General features: G+C 49.9%; 1 long non-coding RNA gene across 1 annotated transcript in view; it reads right to left on the reverse strand.

Moving 5' to 3' along the window:
- The window catches only part of LOC127908767 (uncharacterized), a 53,299-nt gene that overhangs the window by 38,521 nt on the left and 1,013 nt on the right, over positions 1-13,765 (reverse strand). The gene's annotated exons all lie outside the window — the stretch shown is intronic.

Below are 13,765 nucleotides of genomic sequence, written 5' to 3' on the forward strand. Positions count from 1 at the left end.
ATGGAGGTAGAGGGAGGGGGAGATAGAGGGAGGGGGAGGTAGAGGGCGGAGGGAGGTAGAGGGAGGGTGAGGGAGGTAGAGGGAGGTAGAGGAAGGAGGGAGGTAGAGAGAGGGGGAGAAAGAGAGATGAGGGAGGTACAGGGAGGTACAAGAGAGGAGGGAGATATAGAGAGGTAGAGGGAGGTATAGGGAGATATAGGGGGAGGGAGGGGGAGAAGGGAGGTAGAGGGAGGACGGAGGTAGAGGGAGGGGGAGGTAGAGGGCGGAGGGAGGTAGAGGGAGGAGGAGGTAGAGGAAGATGAATTTAGAGGAAGTTAGAGGGCAGAGTGAGGAGAGAGGTAGAAGGCAGATGGAGGATGGAGGAGAGAGGTAGAAGGTATTGTGAGTTAGAGGGCAGAGGGAGGTAGAGGGCAGAGGGAGGTAGAGGGCAGAAGGAGAAGGGAGGTAGAGGGCAGTGTGAGTAAAGGAAAGAGAGGAGGGAGATAGAGAGAGGTAGAGAGAGGTAGAGGGAGGTAGGGGGGGAGTTAAAGGGAGGAGAGAGGTAGAGGAAGGAGGGAGGTAGAGGGAGGGAGAGGGAGGTAGAGGGAGGTTGGAGGTAGAGGGAAGGGGAGAAAGAGAGATGAGGGAGTTACAGGGAGGTACAAGAGAGGAGGGAGATATAGAGAGGTAGAGGGAGGTATAGGGAGAAATAGGGGGAGGGAGGACAGAGGCAGAGGGAGGAGAGGGTAGAGGAAGATGGAGTTAGAGGAAGTTAGAGGGCAGAGGGAGAATGGAGGAGGGAGGTAGAAGGCATTGTGAGTTAGAGGGCAGAGGGAGGTAGAGGGCAGAGGGAGGAGGGCGGTAGAGGGCAGAGGGATTAGGGAGGTAGAGGTAGGAGGGAGGGAGAGGGCAGAAGGAGGAGGGAGGTAGAGGGAGGTTGGAGGTAGAGGGAAGTAGAGGGAGGAGGGAGGTAGAGAGAGGGGGGTACAAGGAGGTACAGGGTAAAGTAAAGATTAAAGGAAAGAGAGGAGGGAGATAGAGAGAGGTAGAGGGAGGAGGGAGGTAGAGGAAGGAGGGAGGTAGAGGGAGGAGGGAGGTAGAGGGGGGAGGGAGTTAAATGGAGGAGAGAGGTAGAGGGAGGAGGGAGGTAGAGGAAGGAGGGAGGTAGAGGGAGGAGGGAGGTAGAGGGGGGAGGGAGTTAATCAAATCAAATCAAATTGTATTTGTCACATACACATGGTTAGCAGATGTTAATGCGAGTGTAGCGAAATGCTTGTGCTTCTAGTTCCGACAATGCAGTGATAACCAACAAGTAATCTAACTAACAATTCCAAAACTACTGTCTTATACACAGTGTAAGGGGATAAAGAATATGTACATAAGGATATATGAATGAGTGATGGTACAGAGCAGCACACAGTAGATGGTATCGAGTACAGTATATACATATGAGATGAGTATGTAGACAAAGTAAACAAAGTGGCATAGTTAAAGTTGCTAGTGATACATGTATTACATAAGGATGCAGTCGAGGATCGGTTTCTGTACAGCACTTTGTGACATCGGCTGATGAAAAAGGGCTTTATAAATACATGTGATTGATTGATTGATGATGTAGAGTACAGTATATACGTATGCATGTGAGATGAATAATGTAGGGTAAGTAACATTATATAAGGTAGCATTGTTTAAAGTGGCTAGTGATATATTTACATCATTTCCCATCAATTCCCATTATTAAAGTGGCTGGAGTTGGGTCAGTGTCAATGACAGTGTGTTGGCAGCAGCCACTCAATGTTAGTGGTGGCTGTTTAACAGTCTGATGGCCTTGAGATAGAAGCTGTTTTTCAGTCTCTCGGTCCCAGCTTTGATGCACCTGTACTGACCTCGCCTTCTGGATGATAGCGGGGTGAACAGGCAGTGGTTCCGGTGGTTGATGTCCTTGATGATCTTTATGGCCTTCCTGTAACATCGGGTGGTGTAGGTGTCCTGGAGGGCAGGTAGTTTGCCCCCGGTGATGCGTTGTGCAGACCTCACTACGCTCTGGAGAGCCTTACGGTTGAGGGCGGGGCAGTTGCCGTACCAGGCGGTGATACAGCCCGCCAGGATGCTCTCGATTGTGCATCTGTAGAAGTTTGTGAGTGCTTTTGGTGACAAGCCGAATTTCTTCAGCCTCCTGAGGTTGAAGAGGCGCTGCTGCGCCTTCTTCACGACGCTGTCAGTGTGAGTGGACCAATTCAGTTTGTCTGTGATGTGTATGCCGAGGAACTTAAAACTTGCTACCCTCTCCACTACTGTTCCATCGATGTGGATAGGGGGTGTTTCCTCTGCTGTTTCCTGAAGTCCACAATCATCTCCTTAGTTTTGTTGACGTTGAGTGTGAGGTTATTTTCCTGACACCACACTCCGAGGGCCCTCACCTCCTTCCTGTAGGCCGTCTCGTCGTTGTTGGTAATCAAGCCTACCACTGTTGTGTCGTCCGCAAACTTGATGATTGAGTTGGAGGCGTGCGTGGCCACGCAGTCGTGGGTGAACAGGGAGTACAGGAGAGGGCTCAGAACGCACCCTGTGGGGCCCCGTGTTGAGGATCAGCGGGGAGGAGATGTTGTTGCCTACCCTCACCACCTGGGGGCGGCCCGTCAGGAAGTCCAGTACCCAGTTGCACAGGGCGGGGTCGAGACCCAGGGTCTCGAGCTTGATGACGAGCTTGGAGGGTACTATGGTGTTGAATGCCGAGCTGTAGTCGATGAACAGCATTCTCACATAGGTATTCCTCTTGTCCAGGTGGGTTAGGGCAGTGTGCAGTGTGGTTGAGATTGCATCGTCTGTGGACCTATTTGGGCGGTAAGCAAATTGGAGTGGGTCTAGGGTGTCAGGTAGGGTGGAGGTGATATGGTCCTTGACTAGTCTCTCAAAGCACTTCATGATGACGGAAGTGAGTGCTACGGGGCGGTAGTCGTTTAGCTCAGTTACCTTAGCTTTCTTGGGAACAGGAACAATGGTGGCCCTCTTGAAGCATGTGGGAACAGCAGACTGGTATAGGGATTGATTGAATATGTCCGTAAACACACCGGCCAGCTGGTCTGCGCATGCTCTGAGGGTGCGGCTGGGGATGCCGTCTGGGCCTGCAGCCTTGCGAGGGTTAACACGTTTAAATGTCTTACTCACCTCGGCTGCAGTGAAGGAGAGACCGCATGTTTTCGTTGCAGGCCGTGTCAGTGGCACTGTATTGTCCTCAAAGCGGGCAAAAAAGTTATTTAGTCTGCCTGGGAGCAAGACATCCTGGTCCGTGACTGGGCTGGGTTTCTTCTTGTAGTCCGTGATTGACTGTAGACCCTGCCACATGCCTCTTGTGTCTGAGCCATTGAATTGAGATTCCACTTTGTCTCTGTACTGACGCTTAGCTTGTTTAATAGCCTTGCGGAGGGAATAGCTGCACTGTTTGTATTCGGTCATGTTGCCAGACACCTTGCCCTGATTAAAAGCAGTGGTTCGCGCTTTCAGTTTCACGCGAATGCTGCCATCAATCCACGGTTTCTGGTTAGGGAATGTTTTTATCGTTGCTATGGGAACGTCATCTTCGACGCAATTTCTAATGAACTCGCACACCGAATCAGCGTATTCGTCAATATTGTTATCTGACGCAATACGAAACATGTCCCAGTCCACGTGATGGAAGCAGTCTTGGAGTGTGGAGTCAGCTTGGTCTGACCAGCGTTGGACAGCGTGGGACTGGGACTGGGACTGGGACTGGCGTGGGAGCCTCGTGTTTGAGTTTCTGCCTGTAGGCAGGGATCAGCAAAATGGAGTCGTGGTCAGCTTTTCCGAAAGGTGGGCGGGGCAGGGCCTTATATGCGTCGCGGAAGTTAGAGTAACAATGATCCAAGGTTTTCCCACCCCTGGTTGCACAATCGATATGCTGATAAAATTTAGGGAGTCTTGTTTTCAGATTAGCTTTGTTTAAATCCCCAGCTACAATGAATGCAGCCTCCGGATAAATGGTTTCCAGTTTGCAAAGAGTTAAATAAAGTTCGTTCAGAGCCATCGATGTGTCTGCTTGGGGGGGGGGGGGATATATACGGCTGTGATTATAATCGAAGAGAATTCTCTTGGAAGATAATGCGGTCTACATTTGATTGTGAGGAATTCTAAATCAGGTGAACAGAAGGATTTGAGTTCCTGTATGTTTCCTTCATCACACCATGTCTCGTTAGTCATGAGGCATACGCCCCGCCACTCTTCTTACCAGAAAGATGTTTGTTTCTGTCGGCGCGATGCGTGGAGAAACCCGTTGGCTGCACCGCATCGGATAGCGTCTCTCCAGTGAGCCATGTTTCCGTGAAGCAGAGAACGTTGCAGTCTCTGATGTCCCTCTGGAATGCCACCCTTGCTCGGATTTCGTCAACCTTGTTGTCAAGAGACTGGACATTGGCAAGAAGAATGCTGGGGAGTGGTGTGCAATGAGAGAGGTAAAGGGAGGAGGGAGGTAGAGGAAGGTAGAGGGAGGTAGAGGGGGGAGGGAGTTAAAGGGAGGAGAGAGGTAGAGGGAGGGGGAGGAGGGAGGTAGAGGAAGGAGGGGGGTAGAGGGAGGAGGGAGGGAGAGGGAGGTAGAGGGATGGAGAGGGAGGTAGAGGGAGGTTGGAGGTAGAGGGAGGTAGAGGAAGGAGGGAGGTAGAGGGAGGTAGAGGGAGATTGGAGGTAGAGCGATGGAGAGGGAGGTAGAGGGAGGTTGGAGGTAGAGGGAGGTAGAGGAAGGAGGGAGGTAGAGGGAGGTAGAGGGAGGTAGAGGGAGATTGGAGGTAGATGGAGGTAGAGAGAGGGGAGAAAGAGAGATGAGGGAGGTACAGGGATGTACAAGAGGGAGAGAGGGAGATATAGAGAGGTGGAGGGAGGTATAGGGAGATATAGAGGGAGGGAGATAGAGGGAGGGGGAGGAGAGAGGTAGAGGGAGGACGGAGGTAGAGGGAGGGGGAGGTAGAGGGTGGAGGGAGGTAGAGGGCAGAGGGAGGTAGAGGGCAGAGGGAGGAGGGAGAAGAGAGGTAGAGGGCAGAGAGAGGTAGAGCGCAGAGGGCAGAGGGAGAAGAGAGGTAGAGGGAGGGCAGAGAGAGGTAGAGCGCAGAGGGCAGAGGGAGAAGAGAGGTAGTGGGCAGAGAGCAGAGTGAGGGCAGAGGGAGGTAGAGGGCAAAGGGAGGGCAGAGAGAGGTAGAGCGCAGAGGGCAGAGGGAGAAGAGAGGTAGAGGGCAGAGAGAGGTAGAGCGCAGAGGGCAGAGGGAGAAGAGAGGTAGAGTGCAGAGGGGGTAGAGTGCAGAGGGCAGAGGGAGAAGAGAGGTAGAGGGCAGAGAGAGGTAGAGCGCAGAGGGCAGAGGGAGAAGAGAGGTAGAGGGCAGAGGGAGGTAGAGGGCAGAGGGAGGGCAGAGAGAGGTAGAGCGCAGAGGGCAGAGGGAGAAGAGAGGTAGAGGGCAGAGGGAGGTAGAGGGCAGAGGGAGGGCAGAGAGAGGTAGCACGCAGAGGGCAGAGGGAGAAGAGAGGTAGAGGGCAGAAGGAGGTAGAGGGCAGAGGGAGGGCAGAGAGAGGTAGAGCGCAGAGGGCAGAGGTAGAAGAGAGGTAGAGGGCAGAGGGAGGTAGAGCGCAGAGGGCAGAGGGAGAAGAGAGGTAGAGGGCAGAGGGAGGTAGAGGGCAGAGGGAGGGCAGAGAGAGGTAGAGCGCAGAGGGCAGAGGGAGAAGAGAGGTAGAGGGCAGAGAGAGGTATCACGCAGAGGGCAGAGGGAGAAGAGAGGTAGAGGGCAGAGGGAGGTAGAGGGCAGAGGGAGGGCAGAGAGAGGTAGAGCGCAGAGGGCAGAGGGAGAAGAGAGGTAGAGGGCAGAGAGAGGTAGCACGCAGAGGGCAGAGGGAGAAGAGAGGTAGAGGGCAGAGGGAGGGCAGAGAGAGGTATAGTGCAGAGGGCAGAGGTAGAAGAGAGGTAGAGGGCAGAGGGAGGTAGAGCGCAGAGGGCAGAGGGAGAAGAGAGGTAGAGGGCAGAGGGAGGGCAGAGAGAGGTAGAGCGCAGAGGGCAGAGGGAGAAGAGAGGTAGTGGGCAGAGAGAGGTAGAGCGCAGAGGGCAGAGGGAGAATAGAGGTAGAGGGCAGAGGGAGGGCAGAGAGAGGTAGAGCGCAGAGGGCAGAGGGAGAAGAGAGGTAGAGGGCGGTAGAAGGCAAAGGGAAGTAGAGGGCAGAGGGAGGTAGAGAGCAGAGGGAAGGGAAGAGGGCAGAGGGAGGTAGAGCGCAGAGGGAGAAGAGAGGTAGAGGGCGGTAGAGGGCAGAGCGAGGTAGAGGGCAGAGGGAAGTAGAGAGCAGAGGGAAGGGAAGAGGGCGGTAGAGGTTTTTATTTTTATTTTATCTTTATTTTACTAGGCAAGTCAGTTAAGAACACATTCTTATTTTCAATGACGGCCTAGGAACAGTGGGTTAACTGCCTGTTCAGGAGCAGAACGACAGATTTGTACCTTGTCAGCTCGGGGATTTGAACTTGCAACCTTTCGGTTACTAGTCCAACACTCTAACCACTAGGCTACCCTGCCGCCCCAAGGTAGAGGGAGGTAGAGGGCAGAGGGCAGAGGGCGGAGGGAGGTAGAGGGGCGAGGGAGGTAGAGGGCAGAGGGCAGAGGGAGGTATAGGGGAGAGGGTGGTAGAGGGCAGAGGGAGGTAGAGGGCAGAGGGAGGTAGAGGGCGGAGGGAGGTAGAGGGGAGAGGGAGGTAGAGGGGAGAGGGAGGTAGTTGGCAGAGGGAGGTAGAGGGGAGAGGGAGATAGAGGGGAGAGGGAGGTAGAGGGGAGAGGGAGGTAGAGGGCAGAGGGAGGTAGTTGGCAGAGGGAGGTAGTTGGTAGAGGGCAGAGGGAGGTAGTTGGTAGAGGGCAGAGGGAGGTAGTTGGTAGAGGGCAGAGGGAGGTAGTTGGTAGAGGGCAGAGGGAGGTAGAGCACAGAGGGAGGTAGAGCGCAGAGGGCAGGGGGAGAAGAGATGTAGAGGGCAGAGGGAGGAAGAGGGCAGAGGTTGGTAGAGGGCAGAGGGATGTAGTTGGCAGAGGGAGGTAGAGGGCAGAGGGCAGGGGGAGAAGAGATGTAGAGGGCAGAGGGAGGAAGAGGGCAGAGGTTGGTAGAGGGCAGAGGGATGTAGTTGGCAGAGGGATGTAGTTGGCAGAGGGAGGTAGAGGGCAGAGGGAGGAAGAGGGGGGAGAGAGGTAGAGACGGTGATAGAGGGAGAGAATAGGAAAGCAGATATGGTAGGACAGTGTCCCAACAGTCAAGGATAAAGTTCTAGGTGGAATGACTGGAATGTGCGGCTGTTTCTTTCAGAGGAAATACCATATAATGTCAGATAAATGCAGTCTTAAACAGCCATCTGTCCCTTTTAATAGCCAGCCAACGACACACATTTCAGCAAATAAACGCCTGTTCCAAATAAGCACTTGGTCTAAATTAGTTGTTTACAATGTTACCATGACTTACTCAAGAGGTTTCATATTTATTGCCAGTAAGAAACTGCTAGCCATTGGTTGCTAACAGCTGAGAACTTCTAGCTAACTTGCGAGCTCAAAAATGGTCAACTTCGGAGTACAGACCCTAGAAATTGGTCGATCACCTGCTAGTGGTGAAAGTAATAACTGTCGAAAATGCATGTCAAAGAGGAGTATAATTAGTCAAGGAAAAGTTTGTGTTTCTTTGGAGAGGCATACTAGGACAACAGAAACGTGACAGAGTGTGGAAATTACGTTTATAAAAATGCTAGACTCAAACAATTAACTACACAAACGAGCAAAAGCTGTGTGCATTATAGAAATAGACGCCTGGCTCAAATAGACGCCTGTGTCTAATAGACGCCTGTCTCTAATAGACACCTGGCTCAAATAGAAGCCTGTCTCTAATAGACGCCTGTCTCTAATAGACACCTGGCTCAAATAGAAGCCTGTCTCTAATAGACGCCTGTCTCTAATAGACACCTGGCTCAAATAAAAGCCTGTCTCTAATAGACACCTGGCTCAAATAGAAGCCTGTCTCTAATAGACGCCTGGCTCAAATAGACACCTGGCTCAAATAGAAGCCTGTCTCTAATAGACGCCTGTCTCTAATAGACACCTGGCTCAAATAGAAGCCTGTCTCTAATAGACGCCTGTCTCTAATAGACACCTGGCTCAAATAGAAGCCTGTGTCTAATAGACGCCTGTCTCTAATAGACACCTGGCTCAAATAGAAGCCTGTCTCTAATAGACGCCTGTCTCTAATAGACACCTGTCTCAAATAAAAGCCTGTCTCTAATAGACGCCTGGCTCAAATAGAAGCCTGTCTCTAATAGACGCCTGTCTCTAATAGACACCTGGCTCAAATAGAAGCCTGTCTCTAATAGACGCCTGTCTCTAATAGACACCTGGCTCAAATAAAAGCCTGTCTCTAATAGACGCCTGGCTCAAATAGAAGCCTGTCTCTAATAGACGCCTGGCTCAAATACACACCTGGCTCAAATAGAAGCCTGTCTCTAATAGACGTCTGTCTCTAATAGACACCTGGCTCAAATAGAAGCCTGTCTCTAATAGACGCCTGTCTCTAATAGACACCTGGCTCTAATAGACACATGTCTCTAATAGAAGCATGTGTCTAATAGACGCCTGTCTCTAATAGACACCTGGCTCAAATAGAAGCCTGTGTCTAATAGACGCCTGTCTCTAATAGACACCTGGCTCAAATAGAAGCCTGTCTCTAATAGACGCCTGTCTCTAATAGACACCTGTCTCAAATAAAAGCCTGTCTCTAATAGACGCCTGGCTCAAATAGAAGCCTGTCTCTAATAGACGCCTGTCTCTAATAGACACCTGGCTCAAATAGAAGCCTGTCTCTAATAGACACCTGGCTCAAATAGAAGCCTGTCTCTAATAGACGCCTGTCTCTAATAGACACCTGGCTCTAATAGAAGCCTGTCTCTAATAGACGCCTGTCTCTAATAGACACCTGGCTCTAATAGACACATGTCTCTAATAGACACCTGGCTCAAATAAAAGCCTGTCTCTAATAGACGCCTGGCTCAAATAGAAGCCTGTCTCTAATAGACGCCTGGCTCAAATAGACACCTGGCTCAAATAGAAGCCTGTCTCTAATAGACGTCTGTCTCTAATAGACACCTGTCTCAAATAAAAGCCTGTCTCTAATAGACACCTGTCTCAAATAAAAGCCTGTCTCTAATAGACGCCTGGCTCAAATAGAAGCCTGTCTCTAATAGACGCCTGTCTCTAATAGACACCTGGCTCAAATAGAAGCCTGTCTCTAATAGACACCTGTCTCTAATAGACACCTGGCTCAAATAGAAGCCTGTCTCTAATAGACGCCTGTCTCTAATAGACACCTGGCTCAAATAGAAGCCTGTCTCTAATAGACGCCTGTCTCTAATAGACACCTGGCTCTAATAGAAGCCTGTCTCTAATAGACACCTGTCTCTAATAGACACCTGGCTCAAATAGAAGCCTGTCTCTAATAGACGCCTGTCTCTAATAGACACCTGGCTCAAATAGAAGCCTGTCTCTAATAGACACCTGTCTCTAATAGACACCTGGCTCTAATAGAAGCCTGTCTCTAATAGACGCCTGTCTCTAATAGACACCTGGCTCTAATAGACACATGTCTCTAATAGACACCTGTCTCAAATAGAAGCCTGGCTCTAATAGACGCCTGTCTCTAATAGACACCTGTCTCTAATAGACACCTGGCTCAAATAGAAGCCTGGCTCTAATAAGCGCATGTTCAGTGATTTAAGCAAAAAAATTCCCGGACAATTCATTTAAGTTTTACAGTAGTGAAAATTGTAAAGAAACATTAATCTAACCACTGGAACTGAGCCAACATGGGAAGATAGACGAAAGCTCCGTTGTTAGATGAATACTAATCCAACATATGAGCAGCTGTCAAATAATGTTGCTTATGACAGACGCTAGATGCAGCAAAGCAACATAAGTACCAACAGTTCAGACTCAACCACTAAACTCTGTTGATGACAGCATTGCAGAATGTTTACTTCTAGTAGTGCTGGTGTCTTAACATATCAATGAGGAAACTCTCCGGGACTGAGGGTCTTAAATCTACATTGAAGACCTTAGAAACACAAAAACCTACATACGCAAGCACATACACGCAGGTACGCATGCAAGACACCTCGTCAGACCTCCGTGACTCCAGTGAATCAAAGCCAATCTGTTCTCCCTCCATGGGGCTAATCGTCCAATCATATCGCTCTGTTCTCCCCTCGGAGTGGCATAATGAAGAGAAATCACCACACATTCAGCAGGTCTACACACACACACACATTTGATGTGTATGTGCATATAGCTATATGTGTCTGTGTCAAATGAAGAGAAATGTCTAGTGATTAATTTTCCACGCTTTCTCTTTTGTGTGTGTGGCAGTGACAAATTAGGAGTAATGACTGTCTGTGAATCACTGTACACTTCCCTATTGCTTCTGTCAGGAATCTCCATCCACTGTACACTTCCCTATTGCTTCTGTCAGGAATCTCCATCCACTGTACACCTTCCCTATTGCTTCTGTCAGGAATCTCCATCCACTGTACACTTCCCTATTGCTTCTGTCAGGACTCCATCCACTGTACACCTTCCTGTTGCTTCTGTCAGAATCTCCATCCACTGTACACTTCCCTATTGCTTCTGTCAGGCAGCTCCATCCACTGTACACTTCCCTATTGCTTCTGTCAGGAAATCTCCATCCACTGTACACTTCCCTATTGCTTCTGTCAAATCTCCATCCACTGTACACTTCCCTATTGCTTCTTCAGAATCTCCATCCACAACCTACACTTCCAGCTATTGCTTCTGCAGGAATCTCCATCCACTGCAAGACACTTCCCTATTGCTTCTGTCAGAATCTCCATCCACTGTACACTTCCCTATTGAATCTAACCTGACCCAAATGTGAATCAAAGCTCCATCCACTGTACACTTCCCTCCTGTCAGGAATCTCCATCCACTGTCCAATCATATTGCTTCTGTCATGAATCTCCATCCACTGGACTTCCCTATTGAAGTCAGGAAATCCATCCACTGTACACTTCCCTATTGCTTCTGTCAGGAATCTCCATCCACTGTACACTTCCCTATTGCTTCTGTCAGGAATCTCCATCCACTGTACACTTCCCTATTGCTTCTGTCAGGCAGCTCCATCCACTGTACACCTTCCCTATTGCTTCTGTCAGGAATCTCCATCCACTGTACACTTCCCTATTGCTTCTGTCAGGCAGCTCCATCCACTGTACACTTCCCTATTGCTTCTGTCAGGAATCTCCATCCACTGTACACTTCCCTATTGCTTCTGTCAGGAATCTCCATCCACTGTACACTTCCCTATTGCTTCTGTCAGGAATCTCCATCCACTGTACACTTCCCTATTGCTTCTGTCAGGAATCTCCATCCACTGTACACTTCCCTATTGCTTCTGTCAGGCAGCTCCATCCACTGTACACCTTCCCTATTGCTTCTGTCAGGAATCTCCATCCACTGTACACTTCCCTATTGCTTCTGTCAGGCAGCTCCATCCACTGTACACTTCCCTATTGCTTCTGTCAGGCAGCTCCATCCACTGTACACTTCCCTATTGCTTCTGTCAGGAATCTCCATCCACTGTACACTTCCCTATTGCTTCTGTCAGGAATCTCCATCCACTGTACAAATCAAATCTCCATCCAAACTTCCCTATTGCTTCTGTCAGAATCCCATCCACTGTACACCTTCCCTATTGCTTCTGTCAGGAATCTGCATCCACTGTACACTTCCCTATTGCTTCTGTCAGGAATCTCCATCCACTGTACACTTCCCTATTGCTTCTGTCAGGAATCTCCATCCACTGTACACCTTCCCTATTGCTTCTGTCAGGAATCTCCATCCACTGTACACTTCCCTATTGCTTCTGTCAGGACTCTCCATCCACTGTACACTTCCCTATTGCTTCTGTCAGGAATCTCCATCCACTGTACACCCCTATTGCTTCTGTCAGGCAGCTCCATCCACTGTACACCTTCCCTATTGCTTCTGTCAGGCAGCTCCATCCACTGTACACTTCCCTATTGCTTCTGGCAGGAATCTCCATCCACTGTACACTTCCCTATTGCTTCTGTCAGGAATCTCCATCCACTGTACACCTTCCCTATTGCTTCTGTCAGAACATCCACTGACACTTCCCTATTGCTTCTGTCAGGAATCTCCATCCACTGTACACTTCCCTATTGCTTCTGGGAACCATCCACTGTACACCTTCCTATTGCTTCTGTCAGGAATCTCCATCCACTGTACACTTCCTATTGCTTCTGTCAGGAATCTCCATCCACTGTACACTTCCCTATTGCTTCTGTCAGGAATCTCCATCCAGGTGGAATCTCCATCCACTGTACACCTTCCCTATTGGTCAGAATCTCCATCCACTGTACACTTCCTATTGCTTCTGTCAGGAATCTCCATCCACTGTACACTTCCTAGGGCTCATTGCTTCTGTCCTCCATTGAGATTGCTTCAGAATCTCCATCCACTGTACACTCCATTGCTTCTGTCAGGAGCTCCATCCACTGTACACCTTCCCTATTGCTTCTGTCAGGAATCTCCATCCACTGAATTGCTTCTGTCAGGCAGCTCCATCCACTGTAGACCTTCCCACAGGATCTCCATCCACGAATATTGGTCAGGAGAAGTACTCCATCCACTGTACACTGACCCTATTGCTTCTGTCAGGCAGCTCCATCCACTGTACACTTCCCTATTGCTTCTGTCAGGCAGCTCCATCCACTGTACACTTCCCTATTGCTTCTGTCAGGCAGCTCCATCCACTGTACACTTCCCTATTGCTTCTGTCAGGAATCTCCATCCACTGTACACTTCCCTATTGCTTCTGTCAGGAATCTCCATCCACTGTACACTTCCCTATTGCTTCTGTCAGGAATCTCCATCCACTGTACACTTCCCTATTGCTTCTGTCAGGAATCTCCATCCACTGTACACTTCCCTATTGCTTCTGTCAGGAATCTCCATCCACTGTACACTTCCCTATTGCTTCTGTCAGGAATCTCCATCCACTGTACACTTCCCTATTGCTTCTGTCAGGCATCTCCATCCACTGTACACCTTCCTAGTGCTTCTGTCAGGAATCTCCATCCACTGTACACTTCCCTATTGCTTCTGTCAGGAATCTCCATCCACTGCTCCATCCACTTCCCTATTGCTTCTGTCAGGCAGCTCCATCCACTGTACCATTGCTTCTGTCAGGCAGCTCCATCTCCATCCACTGTACACTTCCCTATTGCTTCTGTCAGGAATCTCCATCCACTGTACACTTCCCTATTGCTTCTGTCAGGAATCTCCATCCACTGCTACACTCCATCCCTGTACATTGCTTCTGTCAGGCAGCTCCATCCACTGTACACTTCCCTATTGCTTCTGTCAGGAATCTCCATCCACTGTACACTTCCCTATTGCTTCTGTCAGGAATCTCCATCCACTGTACACTTCCTATTGCTTCTGTCAGGAATCTCCATCCACTGTACACTTCCCTATTGCTTCTGTCAGGAATCTCCATCCACTGTACACTTCCCTATTGCTTCTGTCAGGAATCTCCATCCACTGTACACTTCCCTATTGCTTCTGTCAGGAATCTCCATCCACTGTACACTACTTCCCTATTGCTTCTGTCAGGAATCTCCATCCACTGCACACTTCCCTATTGCTTCTGTCAGGAATCTCCATCCACTGTACACCTTCCCTATTGCTTCTGTCA

Source organism: Oncorhynchus keta, chromosome 18 (genome assembly GCF_023373465.1).
Source record: "Oncorhynchus keta strain PuntledgeMale-10-30-2019 chromosome 18, Oket_V2, whole genome shotgun sequence".
Taxonomy (NCBI): domain Eukaryota; kingdom Metazoa; phylum Chordata; class Actinopteri; order Salmoniformes; family Salmonidae; genus Oncorhynchus; species Oncorhynchus keta.